Source organism: Ptychodera flava (genome assembly GCF_041260155.1).
Source record: "Ptychodera flava strain L36383 chromosome 3 unlocalized genomic scaffold, AS_Pfla_20210202 Scaffold_27__1_contigs__length_13241970_pilon, whole genome shotgun sequence".
NCBI classification, from domain to species: domain Eukaryota; kingdom Metazoa; phylum Hemichordata; class Enteropneusta; family Ptychoderidae; genus Ptychodera; species Ptychodera flava.
In genome coordinates, this window is record NW_027248281.1 from 5,363,774 (window position 1) to 5,388,272 (window position 24,499).

General features: G+C 36.4%; 1 long non-coding RNA gene across 3 annotated transcripts in view; it reads right to left on the reverse strand.

The window, feature by feature from the left end:
* Window positions 1–7,722: 7,722 nt before the first annotated feature.
* LOC139126325 (uncharacterized) overlaps window positions 7,723–24,499 on the reverse strand; it is a 426,578-nt gene continuing 409,801 nt past the window's right edge. The window contains exons 1-3 of one of the 3 annotated variants that reach the window (XR_011550531.1): window positions 15,931–16,310; window positions 12,075–12,191; window positions 10,766–10,838 (exon numbers count right to left, since the gene is read on the reverse strand). This is a non-coding gene — a long non-coding RNA (uncharacterized lncRNA). Of the gene's footprint in view, window positions 8,517–10,765; window positions 10,839–12,074; window positions 12,199–15,930; window positions 16,311–24,499 lie in introns of those variants that run through there. The other 2 variants (XR_011550532.1, XR_011550530.1) reach the window with 2 other exon arrangements.

Here is a 24,499-nt window from a genome sequence, read left to right on the forward strand (position 1 = left end):
ATCGTCATCATCTTCATCATTATTTTATTGCATTATTTAATATTCAAGAAATATAATACAATTCAAATTCCGCAGAATACATTGACAATAAGAAGCTACGAATATAGTCTTGTGCTAGTCGAGCCTAGCCTGTTAACTTATATGTACATTGTATTGAAACATGTATTGATGTATATACATGTAATTTTGTGAAGAGAAGATGGTAACTGTGACAGTAAAAACCCCACAAAGTTAGATGATTACAGCTAGAATTCGTTTTACTTCCGTACTTAAGCACATTAACATAGAACAAGACATTCTCATAAAAGATGGCTTTTGTGAACTTTCACCTAGAAGTTTGATTTTTAACAAAATTCAACAATATGTTCTATATTTTTGCACCTGTGTAAGATATTGAAGATTGACCTGCAGATGTATACATGTGCGGCATACGCATTTAATAGTGTGCTAAAATTGCGTAATGGCTGTATGCATGCGTAATTTCACTTCCGCACTCGATGGATGGAAAAAACTGACTACAAAATACGATGAGCCGTTCAATAAATCTACACTACCAATTCGGATTGTACGATGTACATGTAACATTATTTTAATGTAAACAAGTTCAACGAACAACTTGAACAACTGGGCTGTGTTTCAAACATGCTGAAACGTAACAGCGAAGGGTATACATGCGGCCGTCAAAACACATCGGGCAACCCAAGGTTAGAGGTATTGCAGCTAATCCAGGCACTAGCAGTGTTCGAAATTTAAACATTTATATTTATACATCAAAACGTAACTATGGATATTCAGTCTTGCACTGCTCTTGGTAGCCTGGGTGTGGTTGTGGATGGAATTTTTTTGGTAACCGTTGCATTATCATCACGGCTCACGGCTTCACTTTGGCGCTGATCCCCTGTTTGTTGTATCGGCGACAAGAGGACAATACGTCGTGGATTCCGACATGGGTTCAATTTCACTGCGCTTCTCCGTGTTCTTCATGTTTGGTTGCCCAGAAGTGTCTTTCGATTGATCCTCTGAATCATTTTTTCACGGACTCTTTGATCAAATTTGGGGACAGCGAGATGCGATCATCATGAACGGTTGGCATTTAATTTGTTGCAACATTTCTGTCAGTCACTCACTTTGCGTCATAAGTTTCAGAAACTATCGCTCGCCTGAAAATTATCAGCGTATACGTAGTTCATAGACACAGTAACTGTTGATATGAGAACGTGCCTTTTAACTACGATGCCAATGTTTCAGACAATGCCCAGAGAATCCGAAATTTTCCACACAAATGAGTGATTGACAGAAACGTTGCAACAAAGTTAATGACAAGCGGGCACTAATATCCTCGGTTCTCACAAGAGCTCAGTCACGGGGAGTGCTTTCGGAAACATTTTACTGTTTTCCTATGCGAATAGAAAACGCATAACAATGAAAGAAATGCGTAAGAGAGAGAGTCAATTCCAATGCGTGAATACGCATTTTTTGTGCATGTAAACGCGAACACTCTTGATAATATGAAAATAATATGATAAGTAGTAAGGAACATTTTGATGGAGCAAATCAAACATAAAAGTTTTAGCAACTTACAGAGCTTATGAACATCCTGAATACGTAGATTTTAGAACAAAGGTGAAGATTGCTCTCTAAATTCAGAGAATATTATACTGCGCATACACATTTTCTATGCGATATGAATTGGATTTAGATACGATGAAAATGTAATTCCCCTTACTTCTAAGCCATATGTTACATGGGTTGAATAATGATATATAGTGCAAAATGAGTATACTTTGTGGTACAGCGTGTCTTAATTTAAATTACATTCCGGCCTTCTTTCTTATCATCGCAGGGGGACAGCTGCCCCGCCCCCTCTTGAATTTCGGTAAACAGGCAAATTTTTCGAATACACAGAGATGCTTATAAAACACTTATATTTTCCGGGGCGATTCCCAGCACGCGTGCTTTGGATTGATGAATTTATACTAATCTCCAGTGTCGCTGTACCTACACTGACTCGTCGCTGCAATTTCTATTGTTTCTATGGTTTATTGTACGCTTGGTTAACTGAGTAAAGTGTTTCACCTAAATAAAGTATGTTGTCATTTACACGTTAGTCACTTCGGGTCACGTGTTCATAACAACTTTGGCAAACCCAAAATGTCCAAGTTACTTTGTAATTATTTAAAAAATCACTCTGTGCATGTTACTATGTCATTATTTGTGATTTACTTGACTGATAGGCATAGGCCAGGACGGGATTTATAAATGAGGTACAAGATGTGACATCTTAAGGTCTAATATCCTATCAAAATTGGAGGGTATAGAACTTGTGGTTACTGAGATATGCATATATATGTATAATCAAGGTCAAAGGTCATCGAGGTCACATGACATTTTGAAAAAAAAAATTATATTGCTAATTAATCCCTATATGCCAAAAAATCAGATCTCTAGCTCTATTCGCTTGCCCAGAATTAGATGTGTACATAATTAATGAGGTAAAGCGCGTATTGTCATAAGGTCTCCCATCCTACTAAATACAAAGGACATAGCACTTGTGGTTACTTATTTATTGACATAAACAAAGGTCATCGAGGTCACATGACATTTGGTCAAAAAAATTTCTCTCCTATAGTTATCCCTATATACCAAAAATCAGACATCCAGCTCTATTGGCTTGCTCAGAATGAGATATGTGCATAATTATTGAGGTACAGTATGAGGTGTCATAAGGTCTCCCATCATACCAAATATGAAGGGTGTAGCACTTGTGGTTTCTGAGTTATTGACAAATATGTATATTTGAGGTCAAAGGTCACCGAGGTCACATGACATTTTGTCAAAAAAATTGTATTGCTAAGTTATCCCTATATACCAAAAATCAGACCTCTAGCTCTATTGGCTCACTCAAAATTAGATATGTGCATAATTAATGAGGTATAATATGTGGCGTCATAAGGTCCCATCATACCATATATGAAGGGTGTACCACTTGTGGTTACTGAGTAATGGACAAATATGTATATTTCAGGTCAAAGGTTACCAAGGTCACGTGACATTTTGTCAAAATATCCGAGATATCTGCATGAACGGATGGACTCACGGATGGACGAACAGACGGACATGACCCAATCTATAAGCCCACTGGACTTCATCCGTGGGGACTAAAAATTGTGTCACTGCATCCTTTTTGCAATATGAATACGATGAGAAACTAAATTTTTATTTTTCTTGGCCTTATACATGGGAGTCTATGGAGATCTGCCTTATACATGGGAGTCTATGGACGTGTAAACTAAAAATATGCAAATTTCACCACGATTTGCCCAAATTTGGGAAAGGTCACTCCTATGTATTTCCATACCAAGTTTCAAATCAATCGGACTGTGGTTTCAGAGAAGAAGATTTTTTGACCAAAAATGGGAGAAAATTACAAAAAAATTCATGAAAAATAGCAAGTCCAGGATACTGACCCAAGATGTGCACAATCATTTCATGTCAGCCCAAAGTACATACATGCTAATTTTTCATGTAATCTGCTCAGTGGTTATTGAGTTTTTTTCAATTTTGACTGCTTTTACATTTTTTCACTTAATTTGCATATTTTGGCAATGACAACTTCATTTGAACAAAATCTCATCTACAGCCCATCATCCATGTACACACCAAATATCAAGATGAAATGTACAGCGGTTTTGGAGTTTTTGATGTTGACGGACAGACATACAGACATTTCCCTAGCCTATAAGAATAGCTTCCATTGCCATATATACATGTGGCTATGGGAGCTAAAAATTGCTTTAAAAATGCAAATTTGCATATTTCTGCAGAATTTGAACAAATCTGAAATAGATCATCTCAAGGGACATATGTACCAAATATCAAAGCTATCTGACTGGTAGTTTTGTAGAAGGAGATTTTTAAAGATTTTTTTTACCAAAAATGACAAATATTGCCTTAAAAATACAAATATGCATATTTCACCAGGATTTGAAGAAATCTGACTGAAGTCACCCTAAGTAAACTGTATATCAAATTTCAAAGCAATCGGACAGGTGGTTTCAGAGAAGATTTTTTTACCAAAAACACCAAAAAATGCCCCAAAAATACAAATATGCAAATTTCACCACGATTTGAAGAAACTTAAGTGAGGTCACCCAAAATAAACTGCATATAAAATTTCAAAGCAATAGGACTCCTGGTTTCAGAGGAGGAGGCAATGTTGACGGACGACGGCGGACAATGACGGAAAATCAACCTATTTGACAAGCTCAGCGTGACTGACAGCGGAGCTAAAAAGTTGATTAAATATGCAATTAGGAATTGCCATGAAGTAAAAATGCTTGATAACTTTCAATAATGTTATATAGTATCTTCTATATACATTGCAAGTTTTGTTAACTTTTGTAGAGTCAATCCATATAACTATATATACCTAATTAGGACAATTCATTAAATATGCAAATTGGCTATAATCTTTCATGTAACCCCTTACTATCTTTCACAGCTGATATATCCTTGTGTGATCAACATTTGTAGCAAATCTAATCAAATTGTGTACTGTCATTCTCAATGTATATCAGTTATTTTAATCATTAATTATGCAAATTAGCAAAAAGTATGTAAGCCAAACCCACCAAAAACTAATCAGTCTTGCCATTTTCTAACTAAATCTATGTACCAGATTTGATTCTAATCTAATGAGCCGTTTTTGAGATATACGGCCAACAGATGGATAAATAGACACACAGACATCGCTGCGACATAAGCTCATGTATTAACACATGAGCTAAAATGATGCATTTAAATTTGACTATCCTTAGGCTGGGTTCACATATAACGGTTAGTGGGGGCTGGAGGAATCGCGATTGAAATTTTATTTTTTCTGATCCCCCCCCCCAAAAAAAAAAAAATTTTCGTAGAGCCACATATTTATTAGGTATGCACTCAAAGAAAAAAAAAAACATGTATTTGGCAGTTCTGCTCAAAGATGTACAACACTGCTTGTTATTAGCAATTTGTAGAGCCATATTCCTAAGGCAAGTTCTCTAATATTTAACCACATCAGTGGACTTTTTTGATTTATCAGTCCAAGTCAACTTTAGCTAAATCCAACTCTGGCAATGCCAATGGCACCTGCTGAAGAACATACAAAATGACAATCATGAGAGCATGCAAATTGTGAATTTCTGCATACATTATATGCTTAAACGTTTTACGAAATTGACAATACTGTAGGTAAAAATATTCTATCAAATAAACATTTAAATCTCTGAAACATTTGGTGTAACAATGGTAAATTTGGTAAAATCAAACCAATTAGTCACATTTTTCATTTAAATTAGTCTTTACTGAACAAAGTTTTACTTTAATTTGTGTTTATTATTTTACTATGAGAATGTGAAAATTTAGAAAATTTAGCATGGTAACCCCCATCTTTTTTCTTTAATATTTGATTATTCTCATATGCCAGAACTCAAAACTCCCTGATAACTTTCAAGTCTCCTGCTCTTCCATGTGCTGCTTTCTGGCCTGATCTTATGTACAAGTATGTTTCACTGCCATGAGCGTCACATGACCCAAACTCTCCTTCAGCTATTTCATAGTCAGAGCTATCTCTGTCACTGCTGGTATGCAGTGACAGTAACACTGTCCATAGGCAGCAGCAGCAGGGCAGGAGCAGTATTAACTTTGATAATTCTGACAATAATTTTGTTCAGCTTATACAACTGCATTCTTGCTCTTTTTCCTACAGCATATTGCAATTCGAACTGTCCAGTATTCAGCTTGCGAACACAGTCTGTGAATATGTATCCTGCATTTGTATCACAGACAAATGACTTTACTCTGGAGTCTATAATTCAATTACCACCAAATATTCACATATGCAGGTTTTGATGACAAACTGAATATTGTGTGTTTCAGCATGCTGTAGGGAGACAGCAAGAACTGTATTTGATATATTGCATAGAAATATTGAAAAAAATTATCAACAGGTGCTAACAGGTGCAGCAGTGCTCCGATACTAATTGGCCTACTTGGTTTTTTTTTTATGAAAATACATACATGTACAGTGTAAATCTTTTCAAGACAAAAATGTGAAATGCTACAAAATGCTTCCAGATCTTGTTTAATTATTGCTAACATTAGAACATTGGATGACATTAAAATGTTATTCAATTTTCATTGAATTACCCAACCAAACCTTGGAATTGTAAAAAAGGGAAGCAAAATATTTTCATATCCCCCTTCAGGCAGAGCAAAATTTTCAAGTCCCCCCTCTACTACCCTAAAAATATTCGACTCCCCCTCATTTTTGTGAACGCAGCCATACACTGCAATGGAAAATGTGCAAATACCATCTTTCTATGCAACTGATTTACTTGTAATAACGACAGGAGTCTAGATGTTTGTCAGTGATGTCAACATAGTTTGCTTAACTCACATAGATAACTAAGCTGTATATATGGTGTATTTGTAGACATCTGTCTCTCATTAGCAAACAATCAAGCAAATTATTTTTAAACAACAAAAAATAAAAACCTTAATTTGCACCTACAGGGTATAATTTCAATGAAAAGTATTTCATTATTGAAATAAGAATGTGACGGACATAAGAAGATTTACAGGAAGATTAGTAGAGGTATAATTGCTCACTCATGATAATTTTGATATTTATAGTGTGGTGAGAGTCAACTGCACCTGCTTGCCACTAATTATGCTGAAGTGCTTTCAGCTTTCTAAACAGTCTGGATAGCCTGAACTGAAATTCACTTTTTCACAGTAACAATGTTGACAATATACATACAGGCTGTGTTTAATAGATGAATACAGACATTTTGACATACTTTAGCCAACAGAGTAGGTGATAAACAGAACAAAATTTCCACAAAAATGAAATCTTGGAGCTGCATACTCTCGAATATCATTTGGCTTGAAACAGGTTTCTAATATTTTGTCACTCAAAAATCCCTTTGGCTCAAAGTTGGTAGTCAGCGAAGATATTTTGACCAAAAACAGGAAAAACTGACCCAAAATAAAAATATGCAAAATCACTGCAATTTGACAAACCTGACATGTCACCCCTAGCAACCTGCACATCAAATTTCAAACTTGTGCAACAAACTCTTTTAGAGATTTTTGACCAAAAATGGGAATTGTCCCAGACTTACAAATTCCACAATTGTTCGAACAAACTTGTTACCTCTAGCAAACCACATACCAAATTTCAGACCAATAGGACAAACGATTTCAGAGTCGAAGATTTTTTGACAAAAAACCAACAAAATTGCTGGAAAATACAAATATCCAAAATTTGAACTTCAGTTATCCTTAAGAACCTGCAACTGAACTAGCAGTTCCTGAAAAGAAGATGAATGTTGATGGAACACAGAGGATGGAGGACTGAGGACAATCCACTTATCTGAATAAAGCTCTGTGTCATTGACAGCAGGCTAAAATCTCACTTATGAAGCAGTCTGTAAGATGTGTTGTGCTGTAGGAGCAAAATTAGTGTGAAAGGAAGATATTGTATAGCACTGATTCTCGGTTCTCACTACATGAAAGATGAAACACACACATGCAAAGAAAATATCTGTAAAGGCATTTTTCCATCAAAAGTCACAATACTCAACATCGTCAAACTCTAAGGTGATGTTGAACTTGTTCACCCATAATGCAACTAACATTATGACACCCCTGAAAAAGAACTCAAGAAAGATGATACAGTTCAAATTGGTAAATAGGTGCTTTAATTGAAATATATAGAGACCTCTTGCATGTGATAAAAAGAAATATGTTTGAATGAAATCTTATTTGAAATTCACAATGTTTGTGCTTGCAATTCAGTGAGAAGACACAAAATCACTAACGAAGTATTGCTGTTTTTCTGTATTTCCCTTTGCATGATAATAAATTAAACAGATAGCAGGCCATCACATTGACATTACAGATCTTATCACATTTGAAGAAAATTACTGGACATATGTGGGTCATGGTGCACTTTCCTCAGTTCACACCTGCCAAAGTAATATTTCCAGACATAAAAATAATAATGGCTAGCAAATTTTGATAATATCAGAAAGAAAGTAACATTGCATATGCTCAAATACATTGTCCTTGTGTCTAGGGATTAAAAAGCTATTTAAGTTTGTCAGAATTACATCATCCTATCAATTTTACTCCTTTGTACATGTATGTATCATTTACATGAAGATGCAATCCACATGGGGGTTGGATAATCATACCAGTGTGATAATTAATATGATCCTGCATTTGCATTGCCTAGGAGTAGTCTATGTGAAATTGTAGTCTCCTGTAAATGTTTGCTTTCCTAATGCTATGGCTCAGCTTTTAACATGCCATTTCAGTTATTTCCAGTCCCTGTTGTACAAAACTTTTCCCTGCACTAGGTATTTTTCAGCTTCAGACTTTGTTACTGTGACAAAAAGTGCCTGTCTATGGCTTCTTCCTCAGCCTCAGTCAGTGGTACTTTTCATCCATGAATGTAGCATGCTTCCTTCCTATGGAAAGGTAAGAAATGAGAAATTGAACAATTTAAAAATTAGAGACATGAGGACACTGAACTTTGATCATTGTTTTAAACTCTTTATTACATGCTCAGAATGTCAGTTTGTTTAATCCTCTTTCTCCCAGGTGGTATTTATTTCTATGGTTTGTCTATGGAGCCTGGTAGAAAGATGATTATATGGATTCAAGATACTGCAATGCATCAAAATTAGTGTTGTTCAATGATAGCCTACACTTGAGTATTAGCCCCTCACATTGTCTAATATTCTATCTACCCCATGATAATTCCTTCCTAAGCCCTCCCAAGTAAAATCCATGGCATGACTCTTACAAAGGAACCAGTTTTAAAGATCCCATTCAAAGCAAACAATCACACAGATATACCTTGTTAAAGCGAAGCAGTCTGCGGTACTGTCTCAGATTTTGAAGCAATGGGGTTGAATGGAGGGAGATCACTTGCTTAACTGACATAGTTTCTATGGAATTTAACTTGAATAATGCAATACAGTATAGATAAAAACTACATTTAGCATCCACTACATCCTAACTGAAAGGCCACTTTGAGACTGGTTTGATTAGCTGTAATACATAAACTACACATTTGTATAGACATCACAAAAACACACATCATCAGACAGTCTAATTTAGGTTTAAAACAGTACAGTCACCTGTTACTTTTCTGATTTAAAAAAATATTTGTTTTTGTACCAACTTAACTATCTTTTCTTCTCCCTTGAAATGTCAAGTTTTCACCTAATCAAAGTGCACTGTGAATTTTGGTGTGGACTAAAATTAATTTGCTAACAATCACAATTTAATATATGATATATGCTGTCTTCACAAGTTGAACACTGGACATGCAACGTGCTTTTTGCAACAGAAGAAGACAGTGCAGTTGGTACAATTGAGAATAAAATTAATAATAAAATCATCAAAACTTACAGCTACTGTTCTGAGGGAACATCAAACACAGTGTCTGAGAGTTGTTCTGAATAGATAGGTTGCAGTCAACTAGGATTGTATAGTTTGTTTTGAAAAATGGTCAATATAAAAATGGTTTAACTGAATTTCCCTGGATACCACAGAATCTGGTTTTATGATATGAATATATGCAACCTACATGTATTTATACACATATCTAATGGAACTCGGATGTGACAGGATCAGACTCAGAGATGGTGGAGATCTTTTCACAAAAGCAGTTTATACCTCACTTAAAAGGGAAGAAAGGACAGGATAAAGGTCAAGAAGAGGTATTACTGCAGAAAACTTGGGAAGGAGAATAAAATTCCAAGTTTAATATCATCATTACTTCAACGTCAGTGCCACATCCAAGCTGCCATGAGTGAGAGGAACAAAGAAACCCTATCGATGATCATTCATCCCTCACGTACAGTACTGTAGATTTCCCATAATTTATTGCGATTTGTATCCTCGGAAATACTTGAGTGAAGTCTACTATATCTCCCATGTGTAGACAAATTCACAGACTATCTATCAAAATTTTGAAAACGTACTTTTATGCACACCATTCTTCTCAATTCTCATTTTAAATATTTGGAAAATTATGCATAATTGAGAGAGGAGATAGCATTTTTGTGAAATTTGCCAGAGATTGTCCTCAGCCATACAGAATAATGTGATGGAAAGTAGGGAGACTAGTTGCACCTGTTTTATGAAACAAAAGGATATTGATTTTTTGCAATGGAAATGACAAAAGAAGTTTGCATGCTAAGATTTCTGAGAGAATGACTCCTTCAGTTTGTCATAACTTGCTGCCTAAAAAGTATGGCATTTGTAGTACCCGCAGAATGTGACTTTTATGGTTGTTTAGTGGTTATTTTCAAAATTCACTGAAATATCTAAACGTACTTTTACTAGATATAATTTAAAAATTATTCTGATGCTGCACACTAGTGCTTACATGCAGAACTGAAAAAGTTTTTAGAAAAGTTACCTTCAAGGATACAAATCAAAGAGTATTGTGGGTAATTTATTGTACTGTGTCCCTCTAGTGTGCATAAATGAGGTCTATATCTAGAAACATACTGACTGGCTGTAGGCCCTAATGACTGCAAGTTGCCAAAATAATTTCCCCTTAACTTAAGAATTAAAGGAAATTATTTAATTTCAGGTAACTCACAACTTAACAGGCAAACACATGTACATGTACTGTACGTGTTGTCCTTTCAACCACTCAGTACACTGGCAAGGCGTCAGTATATCATTAACAATTCACTGACCAGTTTTGGCTTCTCTTCTCATTTTCAGAAGAACATGGCGCTTTCTTTTCCTTTGCATCTTTTCCCTTGAAGCTAAGCAAAAACAAAGCATACATCATGTATAAATCATTTAGCAAAACTAAATATTTTCACCTGCGGTCATGTAACTGAATATTCATCTTAGAAATGCAGAATGTCTGTATTTGACACTGCAGAAGAAAAGATAACTTATGAGCACTACTCAATCATGATTTGGGAACACCTGCCAGACAGTATCACTTTCCCACCTGCAGAGTCAGTAAAAAGCAGTATTGAGCCATAACTATATGTATTTTCAACCACTTGGCTTTATATGTTGTAACAGCTTTAGTCTGAAAATCATGTTTACAGTATCTCTGTCTTCAGGGACCTTCAAATCTTCAAGTCTATGTTAAAATGCAATGTATGGGACATGTTTTGCTTCACAAGTTTTACTACCTTTTAGGTAAAAAAACAATTAACAAGGAGAATATTCCCAAATCATGATAGTGGAGAAAGAAGGCTAAAAATGAGAAGCTTTTAAAAACAAAGTAACTTTCATTCTCATATTTTCAAATGACTGAACGGGAGACTTGATCTACTTACAATGCCAAATATCCTTCAGTTAAAACACTCTAGACTTTAATGAAGCCTGATCTTCCAGTCTATCAATTTCATGTTCTGTGAGCACCATGCCCCAAGAAATTTGCAAGATGCAAGAACAAGAGCATTCTGAGACAGTTGATGAATCCCAAGGCACCGGGAAAAAGTTTATTTACCAAACATGCACACGCTATCATGTTTGCAATTTTTCTTGGCAATTGATAGTTTCAGGTACATGTATATGGCACGTACAGCCCCTGATATTTTAGGAGGGAGGTTGATGCAGTTGGTCTATATTAATAAGTTTGATGATGAGAAACCAACTTCATATTGGCCTAAAAGATTGAAAAGCAAACAAAGTGATACTTTGGAATGAAATTTATGTATAGTATACATGTAGTTCATCATGTGAGTGTTTGATTTTGATGACATCTTGTTTATCTTTTTTTGAAGTGATCGGATTGGTTGATATGCAAATGAGCCATTGGTTATTTGAGTCCACAACTGCAGAAGTGCCTTTGCTCAACTACGACAAAACAAGGAAGTAACAACAACAAATGCATAAAATGGTCATATTTATTCCTATATGTACACACATACTGTTGCCCAGTATTTGTACCATGATAACATGACTTCTAGGTGCATGATACCATCTAAGTCTATCTGGCATATATTTATACTGCATCAGGAAAATTATTCAGAACTTACAATTATCACTTTTATGATCAACATCCTTGGGACAGAAATTCATGACAGCGACCTCAGGACTGGGATCCATGGTAGTGTCCTAGGACATGTATCCATGACAACATCTTCACCCAACTCCTATAGCCTTAAAAGGACAAATCACATACACACCGAAGTGAGTTCAAAATGAAAGCTTGTGACTCTGAGTCTTTGATCACCACTTCTACAACCTTGGCACTTTTTCCCCCATGATTCAAAATAAATCAAGTTGATGAAGCCCTAAACTGCAACTTCTGTCACTAATTTAGCTACTGGACCCCATTAAAAGAGTATAAAATTGTATTTTATAATCACAGTTCTCCACAGGCCATTAATGTGGCAGAGTGCTGGAATTACCCACTTGACAAACATGTAACAAAATACTGTATAAGACATGTAAGGCCACTTTGGGATGTGACTCTTCTTTCAACTCTGTATTTTTGTGGTAGTTTTTGAAGGATTAAACCTTTCAGTATTTATCATTGTCAATACTCTTACGAAGTGTTTCAACTTCAAAGGACATTTTTTTCTAGAAAACTGACCGGCTTTATGCTACATGTAACTTCACTTGATACACAGTGAAGTTCCATGTAGTTACAAAGTTGTTATTCTCGATTGCTTTTTGAGAGTGTATTTATCATGTGATCATCATGTCTACTGTGTAGAGTGACATATTGAGGAAAGTTGTGACAGGTACTTAAATTTTATGCAAATAGTATGCTAATATTGTTATGCTAAAATATGGAAATGAGGCAGCACAATTTTTCAATCCAATCGTGGAGACCATTGATGTTGCAATTTGCAAGATTTATTATATTACTATGTAAACAGAATTGCTATTCCCCAATATGTCAGAGAATTTGCCATCTTGATGTTAAGAAGTGGACGGTTTCATTTGATTTGTGAATACAAGCTTTGGGGAGGGTAGAATTTGAGAAAAAAAAGGATCGGAGTGTCTCCTTGAATCTCATGCATACCAATCAACCCCCGACCCATTGCTCATAATTACTGAAGTCTCCCTTAGTTTAGTTTGGTACAAGAAACATAGCTTTTGATTGTTATTGGGAATTGAAACATGCCATGAGCGTTAACACACTGAAATCTTGAAAATGTTTTGATAGTACAGCATGCCAGGAAATAAAGATTGTTTATCATTCCATGTTGATTTATTCTCAGCAAAGTCAGACACGCATCTGAATTAAATTCTGAGTGAATTGCAAATTCTGAGTGAATTGCAAACCATAAGAAATGGGAACTTGGTACATGATTATGGAATGTGAAACGTAAATTAGGCTTACCCCTTCAGCATTGGCTGACTTTCTGATTAATTTTTTTCCCAAAGGATATGCTCGTGAACTTTATATTTATAAGCCAAGATTTAGTTTCAAACTCCCAAGAATACTATAATATTAACACATAATCTAAGTATTCTTACTTCACTTGATGATATAATATAATAAAATCTCTTTCACCCACGCCCATAGAAAAACTTCAAATATATGTAGACAAAGAGGAAATATATAGGGGAAAGAGCATTCCTTAAGATACAACAATTATTGAATGTTTGGACTGGCCTAGGTATTCTAAGCTGGATTTGAATGCACAGTCAAAGGCAATGTGACGCCAATGGTAAAGGCTTACATTCACTGGGAAAGGGCTGAACGAAGGGTCATAGCGAAGGACCAAGGGACAACTGAACAAAAGAAGAGTGAGCTCTGTCTCAAAATATCTCCAGATTTCCTTTGGAAGCACATGTTTGACATGGCCCAGACGCGCACGGTTTGCGCTAGACTCTCCACAGTCGCTGTGCCTTGTTTTGTGCGCGTCGCGATGGGCCTGCATTCGAAGGCTGTGCAGCTGTGAGCACGCGCTGCCAGACACAGCGACTGTCGGTTCTTGCAAGTATATGAATATTCATAAGGGTAGTGACGTCAAAAGAAAAACCTATCTAACTGGGCGGAGAGAATATATACTAGTAGCTGGTAGACCTATATACGCGGTATGTTTTCATTTTTCATTTTTAATTTTATTTGGCTATGCTACCTGTCATTTTTTTTGATTAACGGATGTGTGGAGTTCTATAAAGTACCCGGATCAGGCAGAAATCCGACCGGTCGCTTGCAAGAACGTCCAGACCCTGGGATTCGCGTCGCGTCTCTGAAGGGCGCGCGCGTGTTCCAACAGGGAAGAACGCGAATCGCAGGGTCTCTGCCAGACTAGGTTTGCGCTTCCACTGAAAGATTAGAGATTTTTGGAGACAGAGCTCATAATGTTAGCTGCAGTAGGACTGTGTCCCGGGCTCGGAGTAAGTCACCTCGACACCTAGCCGTTTCGACCCCAACACTCTCTTGTCGCTAATTGTGCTCACCTCTACCTTGTCATATCTTTCTTGTTTCATGACGTTTTACTGAATATATCGTGCATCTTTCCTGGGAAAATTGGCTTCTGAACAAACAATTTAGCTGTTTCGATACACAAATGCAGAGCTCAGACACTTTACGACCAAGCGCAGCGCGCAGACAGCTGTTCGTAGTTTTTGGTGACTTTGATAGACCCGGCCCTAGCCCTGTGTACAATGCTGTGTGTCCCCAGACTTATACGGACCGGGGAGGCCGTATAAGGCCGGGAACAAACGGCGTCGTACGCTGGGCTAGGACTGCGACCGGCCGTCTGCCAGTTGCGAGCTCGGCCAGTGCCCGCGCCGACCAACTCGGCCAGTGGGAGAGGTCGGCCACTTATATGATTGCGTACATTTTCTCTTCACATTCAACAGTGATGTTTAATGATGTTATTTTGTTGAACATTCAGTAAACAATGAAAAGACGTTCCACTCTGAAAAACACATTGGTGGCCCTCAGCCTTTCAGCAGATCGCGGGTAGGGCGTACGATCGAAAGGTACAAATTGGCAGTATTAAACATTGCTGCGAATCCGTAGCCTTTGCCACTCGGGTAGCTTGGTCATTCCCAAAAGAACATGCCAAGGACTGGCAGGGCTCGTTTTCGCAGCAAGCAGTAACAATGACTTAATCGTTGATCGTTGGATGAATAACGTTTTATGCTATGGTTTTTATGGTAGTAAATCGTAGGTTTTAAGTTTTTTTAATGGAAAGCAAAACACGATGTACCACATACACTGCGCAGCCGATTTCATCGTGTAGTTAGCGTTGAAGCGAGATAACCTCCAATCCATGGGGAAGTTTGCAAACATCGCGCTCATGAATGACATGACATCGCTTTCACATTATAATTTTAGCGAGACCTAGAAAATAGAAGAACAATGTAGTCTCATCATATAACCATACTCCTACTGGCCGAACTCGCAACTGGCCGACCTCTTTTTTATTTGGCCCGGCCTGGCCCTGCATCAGAATTACATAGCGGCCGCCGTGGTATGCACAACGGCGGCCGCTGTGTTAACCACACACTGTGCCCTGAATAACGTGCTGTGTGTTCCCGGCGTAATACGGCGTCCCACCGCATACAATGTATCTGTCGAGCCCATTCAGGTGCGTTCCAGACGTTACAAGATTCAACTAAAGTCTTTCAAAGTGCTATTAGCATCGAAAACTCTGAGGACATAATTTCGAGATGATAATGATACAAGTTTCATTCATACCGAAGTCACCGTTCCGAAGTGATCGAGACGGTCAGGGGCCTAGGGTCGAGTGATTTGTAGAAGCCGCTGCAGCTCACAATCGAGACGGTCAGGGGCCTAGGGTCGAGTGACTTGTAGAAACCGCTGCAGCTCACAAGTTACCGCGACAAAAATGGGGAAAGGTTATAGCTTCATAACAGCCGCATAGTGTCATATAGGAATACAAAGCAGTGGGCACTTACCACTATATCCTTCTCTAACTTGAACGAAAACCAGGAACGTAGTTAGTGTTCGGTAGATGTACCACGTCTCTCCGGGACCGTGGCTGTACAGTCGATCCCGCTGGCTGAAGTTGTTTGCACTAGTTACTCACACATGGCAGACATAACCATCCGAGCTCAGAATATAGTGCGTGCCGTGTTGCGCTTGATTGACACGTTAAAGGTTGCTAGTTTGGTGTAATTGTTTGACATTTAGCAAGTACTATACTTTTAAACAATTGCTAAGTAGATAAAAATAGATGAAACTTTGAAATTATGGTCCGCTACCTCCGCTACCCTTCGCTACCCAAAATCTCATTTGCATAAATGAATCGTGCCTCATATCATGCAATAATTGAAATTGACAGGCAAACACATGACATTAATGATGAACAAAGGAGTGCAATTGAAAAGGACATTATCTCCTTCAGAGAGTCACAAGGACAAAAGGGATTCATTTCACCTACCCTAATTACAGGTTTGACAGATGCCATAATTACTGACATTGTGCAAAATGTCCATTATATTCATTGTCAGGAAGATCTTTTAACAGAATATGTTTATGACTGTGGTGTTGCAGCAGAGATTTGGAGAATAATCAGCAATTACATTGATTAGTCTTACAGTGCATTCATTTTTAGAATATATATATACACACAACTTTCAGTGCAACTCTCGTGAAAAATCTGTCGTAAATATTTTTTTCAGAATCATATGTACATGTATATTTATTTTTGGACTTTAATACAAAATCTGCTGTTTGTGCAACACACTGTATTAGTTTTTGTCTTGTGCGATATGTGAGTGTTGAAGTCTATGTTTTGTGATTCCAGAGTGCTATGGCAATCAACAGCTGTTTGATATGTTCCAACAATCAGATCAAACTAGAAAATTCTCTTGAAGACTTTGGCCTACTCAATTGGTTTTCCAAATTTTTCCACTCATGTCGACACCTCACTGAAATCATGTTAGAGTTTTACATAGCAAATAATACAAATTACTGTTGATTTTTTCTTATGACAGCAAAGGAACTTAATATTTTCAGCATTTTTGTTGAATATTCCAACTACAGTGTGTTGGTATACTCTTTAAAAAATGTTGACATACACAATATTTGGTTTATCAACACCAGCCAATGTGTGTGAAGTGCGTTTTCATTGTTGTCAAATTAATTTTAGTCTGAACGTGGATTCTTTTTTCAACAAATACCAGTGTACGTCTTGTACAACAGCACATACTGTATTGACAAGCAAATATATTTATTGCCGATGTAAAGCAAAAGAGAATATAATTCCTTTAGTCTGAAAATGAAGATTAGTGCCAAAGTAAGCTGTATGATGTGCCATGTTGAAAGAGCTGTGTATGTTTGTGTAGTAGTCACTGAAACAAACACATAAACTGCATCTTACCTGGCTTACTTTTATTCATAATGTTATGAAACATGAAAAAAATCCCCAAAACATCCCCAAAGCTTCCAAACATATATAAAACAATGACTGTTAATCCTTTATTACTTCCAATAATAATATCACAGAGTTGACATGCTGATTGGTGTCAATTTTGAAATCAACTTGAAATACAAATTTGAATTTTGCGTTATTGAAAAATTAACATAATTGTAACTCCAGACAGCGTCCCTTTAAAAAGCCCATTTACCACCTGAATATTCAATTTTCTTGCCATTAATCCATTTATGAAGTAGGTGAGCATCTATGTCAGAAAATATATCATTACTGGAGTTATCAATTTAAGTGTCCATGGCTTCGACCTGGAATGAAGTTAAGTACCTTTGACCTATTCTTTAATTCATCAAACATTTTTCCAAGATCAGTAGACACACTCTGTTTAGTATGAACACGGGATTCAGGTGCCAAATTCAGTTCTCGAAGCATGTGCTTCTCAATATCATTCGTACACATTAAAGTTTTCCCTATCATCATTACAGCCTGTGCTGTGTGATTTGGTCCAAGTGTCTTGATACGTTTTTTGGCAAGTCTATTCAAGAGTTCCATTACGTAATCACCATCCAGGTTATTTCCCTCACCTCCAGACAGATTGATAAATCTGTTCCACATGACCTGCTTACTGAGCCTTGGAGAAAGAAGGGATTTTGTGGCAGCTTGTAGTAGGAAGCTTTCCAGTCTGTATTTTGTCTTGTGAGTGGTATGAAACACCAACATAGAGTAACGCCAATTTCGCATACACCTTTCGCCATCACCGGCAGCTGTGGTCATGATGGCAACTCGTCTGAGCAGTCCATATTTCATCAATCCAGTTGCATAATTGTATACATAGTCTTGTTCTGTATCTTTCTGTTGGCTTCATCATTCTCAATGGATTGCAGACTTTGGCTCATTCTGTTGTACACAAATCTGTCAACTATCTGGCCAATCACATGCTTGAGGTAGACATATTTTTCCTCTTCTTGTTTAAGGTGCATTCGTTTTGGAAATTTCACCTTTGCGTCCAGACTGTCCATGCCAAGATGTTCAGCGATAGCCACAAGAACATGGACATCTGTAGCAAGGTCAAAGAAATCAGCCACAGCATGGTAATCCTTTCTTACATCAGCAACCACATTTCTCCTGTTGATCAGGTTTCTCAACTGGCTTAAGGTTCCCCCTTCTCTGGCACTGCTCATAGTGTACATTTTGTCCATAATAGCTTAGTAGATGAAGAAACATAAAAATTAAATAAATGAATGGATAATATATCTCATGTAAAAGCCAGTCATACATGTCTCTTGTATACTTGATAAAACTGGAAAAGTTACTTTTAGCAACTCAGTGTACAGTGAATTATCTAAACTGTGTTAAAAATGTATCCTGGAAATAATGTTATCTTAAGTAGATGAAGTGTTGTTGTCAATCACATCAAATGTGAAAATACAATGAGGACTAAAAAAATTCAGGACAAATATTAGAATATGACAAGATTGCAGGTTGGTTTGAAACAGGTTGAGATACATAAAGAGAAGGAATAATATATTAACCACAAACCTGTAAGAAATTCATTTTTTCATGAAAATCTTCAATCATTGAAAATGTTCCCTCCAAGCGTTCCTCAGGTGTATCACCATCAAGTCTGGCCATATGAGCACCCCGTATCCGTTCACATGTCAGCTGATCACCACCCAGTGGCACTGCTCTCATTGATGATGCCACGACTTCCCTGTAATGTTATGGCAAAGAAAATTGTATCAAACTAAACTGAGTGACTCAGACTCTGTCTAGGTCCACTATCTGTACATAAGGACTTTTATACAGTGCAAGACATTTCACCTCTCATTGATACTGTGAATAAAACATTTCAGTTCAAGGCATCACACATTTATTGGCAAGTGGGATCTGTATTGCTTCTCTTTATGCGGGGTGGATTGTATTCAAATCGGAATGAAGCCCTACAATTACAAACACAGACATCTTATCAAATCATAAGGCGCATTATAACAATATGAACCAAGGCGTTTCCCAACCGGTGTGTGAAGGGACTGTGATTAGAATAATCAGTTCATTTCAGTGTAGGTGTGCTCACAAATCCGTAAAAACATCAAACAAGACATACCTTGCTTCTACGCTCTCTAATTCATCTTCGGTTCGCACTCCAGGCACATACTTTTGTAGATGGAGCATGATTTCAATAATGTCATTTGTCTTACATTCGTTCTTATCAAAGATACCCAGTGGCAGCTGAAAATTGCAATAAACATACAGCTTGGTCACACTTATGCCTACTAAGCATGTAATGGCTTCTTAGCATGCATCAAAGAAGTGCTTTGAACAATTACATGGTAATAATCATAATGATAGTAATAAGCATTATAATAATTATTATTATTCATTTATAATAGTAATTAAAGCAATAGTATTTCAAGCAAACTGAAGTAATAACAACAATATACATAATCAGTGTTCCCTCAGGTTCAAAAAATACGGCTAGTTTTCAATCGGGTTCGAACCGACAACATACGGCATCAGTCGCCTAGCGGAGAGGCCACAGAGAGAACCGCTCAGCTAAATCTCCACTCCCAAAAAAGAGTGGTTCAATAGCCGGCTAAGTTGTTACATTTTTCTGACTGAGACCGCTCCACACGTTGAACCACCTGTTGACAACAACTTTAGGAAAGAGGGCAGAATAAAATAAAGTAGGGCAAGTGAGAAAGTGGGGCGGTATTAAAAAAGCAGGGTTTAACTGCCATGGTAAAACCCCCTGGAGAGAACACTGATATGATTTACAGCAATCTTAGATTGCCAAATATTACATGCATATGTATGCTATGGCTTTTTGTCCTTGGACCAACAGTGTATGAGTTCTGTAGGGAAAAGTCTGGAAAGCAGTTACTTCATCAGCCACCGACTAAGGCATTAAAAACAAACTAGTATTAAAACATGTGTTTCCTATAACATAATTTTTAGAATACAGTGTACATGTAGGTGGGTGGAATATTTACAGACATGATCACAGAAAAAAATTGCAAGACTTGACAGAGTCAAGCATGATTTTTGATAAGCTTATATTTTTCCTCAATTTTTAAAAATTTTCTGACCCTAAAGATTTATGATTTATTAAGACAAGGATGTCAGGTTACTGGAAACACACCTTTTTTCTTTGTCTGATAACAATTAATACAATATTTCAAAAACTCACTATAAATGAATAATTTGAAACATATCAAAACATACATGCAATTATAATAAACAATCTAACACTAATGTCAATATGATATGCATGTCAACTTCCATTATTGTACTTTATGAACGTATAACATAGTAATAAACATCAGTTTTGAACTTGCTGGTCTCTCACCACTATAAACTTTCTTTTCATTTCTTCACTGTATCTATGAGAGAAAGTCTTAGGGACAACACCTTTAAATACTTGAAATGCTGGCATGTATTTGATAGCAATTAAAGCAGTGGCGTGTATTCCTCAAACTGTGATTATCTTCAAGTGATGGCAGGAAATCACTGACAGCCATATCCATTAATATACCCATGTTGCAGTCATTGGGCAAACCCTCGCAGTTTATCCTATCTCTAACAGCCATAGTAGTCCGTGGGCTAGAGGGGGTCTACGTGCACCCCCCCCCCCCACAGGATAACAAACCTGTATTTTTCAGAAGCCTTGGGATCCCTAGAATACGAAATGGAATTTTAACAGAAAAATATAGGGATGGCTGTTATGGTCATGTTTTGAAGGGTACCGCAAAATCACGATTCTCCAAGCCAAATGCATTTTCGTCAAATCTGTCTTCTTGTAAGTCATGTGCTGAGCTCATTTCTTAACATAACCTCACTTGTTTGGTATCATTAGAAAGGCAATTTATTCCTCTTTAAGATGACATATTGTACTATGCAATATATTCTACAGTTTTTGTCAAATATAACCAAAACTTACCCCTTACCCCAAAATTTAACATTGCAAATTACAGTAAATCTCAAATTCTACCAATTTTTTAGCTAGGCATAATCAAAAATGCAATGCTTTGTCTGAAATCTGTTTTATTTCATACAGGGACATGTCAGAAATATGAAATAGACTTTTAACAGAAAAAATATTGGGAATCTACAGCTGTAACAGTCATATTTTGAAGGGTACCGCAAAATAACAGTGTTGCAGATTTGCATGCATTTTTGTTAAATTGTTCTTCTTATAAGTTATCTGCTGAGCTTGTTTTTCAATATAACCTGGCTTGTTAGGTATCATTAGAAAGATAATTCACTAATCTTCAGAATGATATATTGTAACATGCAATATCTTGCATAGTTTTCATGATATGTAACCAAAACTTACCCCTTACCCCAAAGTTTACAATGAAAATTTCTGTCATAGCTAAAACCAAATTTTACAATTTCTTTAGCTTGACACAAAAAATCTGGCCCTTTTTGCTATTAAATCTGTTTTATTTGGTACAGGGACATGTCAGAATTATCAAATAGACTTTTAACAGAAAAAATATTGGGAATCTACAGCTGTAACAGTCATATTTTCAAGGGTCTCGCAAAATCACAGTATTGAAAACTCGCTTGCTTTTTTGTTAAATCTGTCTTCCTATAAGTCATCTGCTGAGCTTGTTTTTCAATATAACCTGGCTTGTTAGGTATCATTAGAAAGATAATTTACTAATCTTCAGAATGATATATTGTAACATGCAATATCTTCTATAGTTTTCATGATATTTAACCACAACTTACCCCTTACCCCAAAGTTTACAATGAAAATTTCTGTCATAGCTAAAACCAAATTTTACAATTGTTTTAGCTTGACACAAAAAATCTGGTCTTTTTTGCTATTAAATCTGTTTTATTTGGTACAGGGACATGTCAGAATTATCAAATAGACTTTTAACAGAAAAAATATTGGGAATCTACAGCTGTAACAGTCATATTTTGAAGGGTACCGCAAAATCACGGTGTTGCAGATTTGCATGCATTTTTGTTAAATTGTTCTTCTTATAAGTTATCTGCTGAGCTTGTTTTTGAATATAACCTGGCTTGTTAGGTATCATTAGAAAGATAATTTACTAATCTTCAGAATGACATATTGTAACATGCAATATCTTGCATAGTTTTCATGATATATAACCAAAACTTACCCCTTACCCCAAAGTTTACATTGAAAATTTCTGTCATAGCTAAAACCAAATTCTACAATTCTTTTAGCTTACACACAAAAAATGGCCCTTTCTGCTATTAAATCTGTTTTATTTGGTACAGGGACATGTCAGAAATATGAAATAGACTTGTAACAGAAAAAATATTGGGAATCTACAGCTGTAACAGTCATATTTTCAAGGGTCTCGCAAATCACAGTATTGAAAACTCGCTTGCTTTTTTGTTAAATCTGTCTTCCTATAAGTCATCTGCTGAGCTTGATTTTTGACATAACCTGGCTTCTTAGGTATTAAAAGAAAGGTAATTTACTGGTCTTTAAAATGACATATTGTAATATGCAATGTCTTGTTTAGGTTTCATGAAATAGGACCAAAGCTTACCCCATACCCCAAGGTTTACACAGCAAATTACTGCAAATCTGAAACTCTACTTTTTTTACAATTTATTAACTTTATATACAAAAGGCAATGCTTGTATGCAATCTACGAAATCTGTGTTTTTGTTAGAAAAGTATGTTACAAATATGAAATTAACTTTTAACAAGAACATAATATGATTTTGTAGCCTTTTGGATCATATTTGGAAGGGTACCCAGGTATCAGGGCAAATTTGCCGAAACACATACATTTGCAATATTTGGGTTCCCCTCCAAAAATGATCCAAGTGGCTACTAAATTGTATCATCTTCCGTTAAAAGGTAATTTGATACTTGTAACATACTTTTGTAACAAATAAATCAGATTTTAAATAAGAATTGCCTTTTGTATTATGTGCAGCAAAAAATGGTAGAATTTGTGATAAGCTGTAATTTGCGATTTGAACTTTTTGGGTATGGGGTAAAGTTTGACCATATTCCAGGAAAACTATGGATGACATTGTATATTACAATATGTCATCTTAAAGAAGAATAAATTTCCCTACTAATGATACCTCACAAGCCAGGTTGTGTCACAAAATAAGTTCAGCAGATGACTTACAAGAAGAAGAATTTAACAAAAAGGTGCCAGTTTGCGGTACTGCGATTTGCATTTCTCTTCAAAATATGGCTGATACAACTAAGGGACTGGTCAGTTTCTTCGGCCTGGGGGGGGCCGGTGGATTCATGGGGGGGTCACCCTGTTTTTGACTTTGGTGATAGGGGGGGTCACCATGTTTCTGAAATGCCCAATAGGGGGGGTCAGTGTGTTTTTGAATTTCAACACAGGCTCATCATTGCCTAAAATGCATCGTGTCAGCCACAAATTTCATCCAGTTGCATTTTTCGGCGCGCCCTTTGGGCGCGTAACTTTAATAATCAGACATATTTTTCAGCACGCCCAACTTTAACATATCAGGCATACATATATCAGAGATATCTGTATGTTCAATATTTTTCAGCGTGCTCTTCAAGCGCATTACTTTAATATATCAGACATTTTTCAGCACACCCTTCCTGTGCATTACTTTAATATACAAGACATATATATCAGAGATATCAGGATGTTCATATTTTCTCCGCGCCCTTCGGGCGCCATACTTTAATAAATCAGAGATATATGCCAGAGATATCTTGATGTTTACTAAGTGAAAGTGTACTATTATGAAATCTGCATTTCATATGAAAAGCATGACAAATTCCTGATACTTTTCTGTTTTCTCTATGAGAATTCAGTATGAGAAAGCAACATGCACAAATATCAATGTTACAAGAAAAGGTCATCTCAGACTCTGCACACATCAGATTTGGTAAAATGTATGTAAAATATAACATATGTATATATATATATATATATATATATATATATATATATATATATATATATATATATATATATATATATATATATATATATATATATATATATATACTGAGAATCTAGGAACTTGTAGTTGTCACTCTACAGGCTGTTTCATGCGCTAAGCAATCATCAGGAGATGATTGCTTAGCGCATGAAACA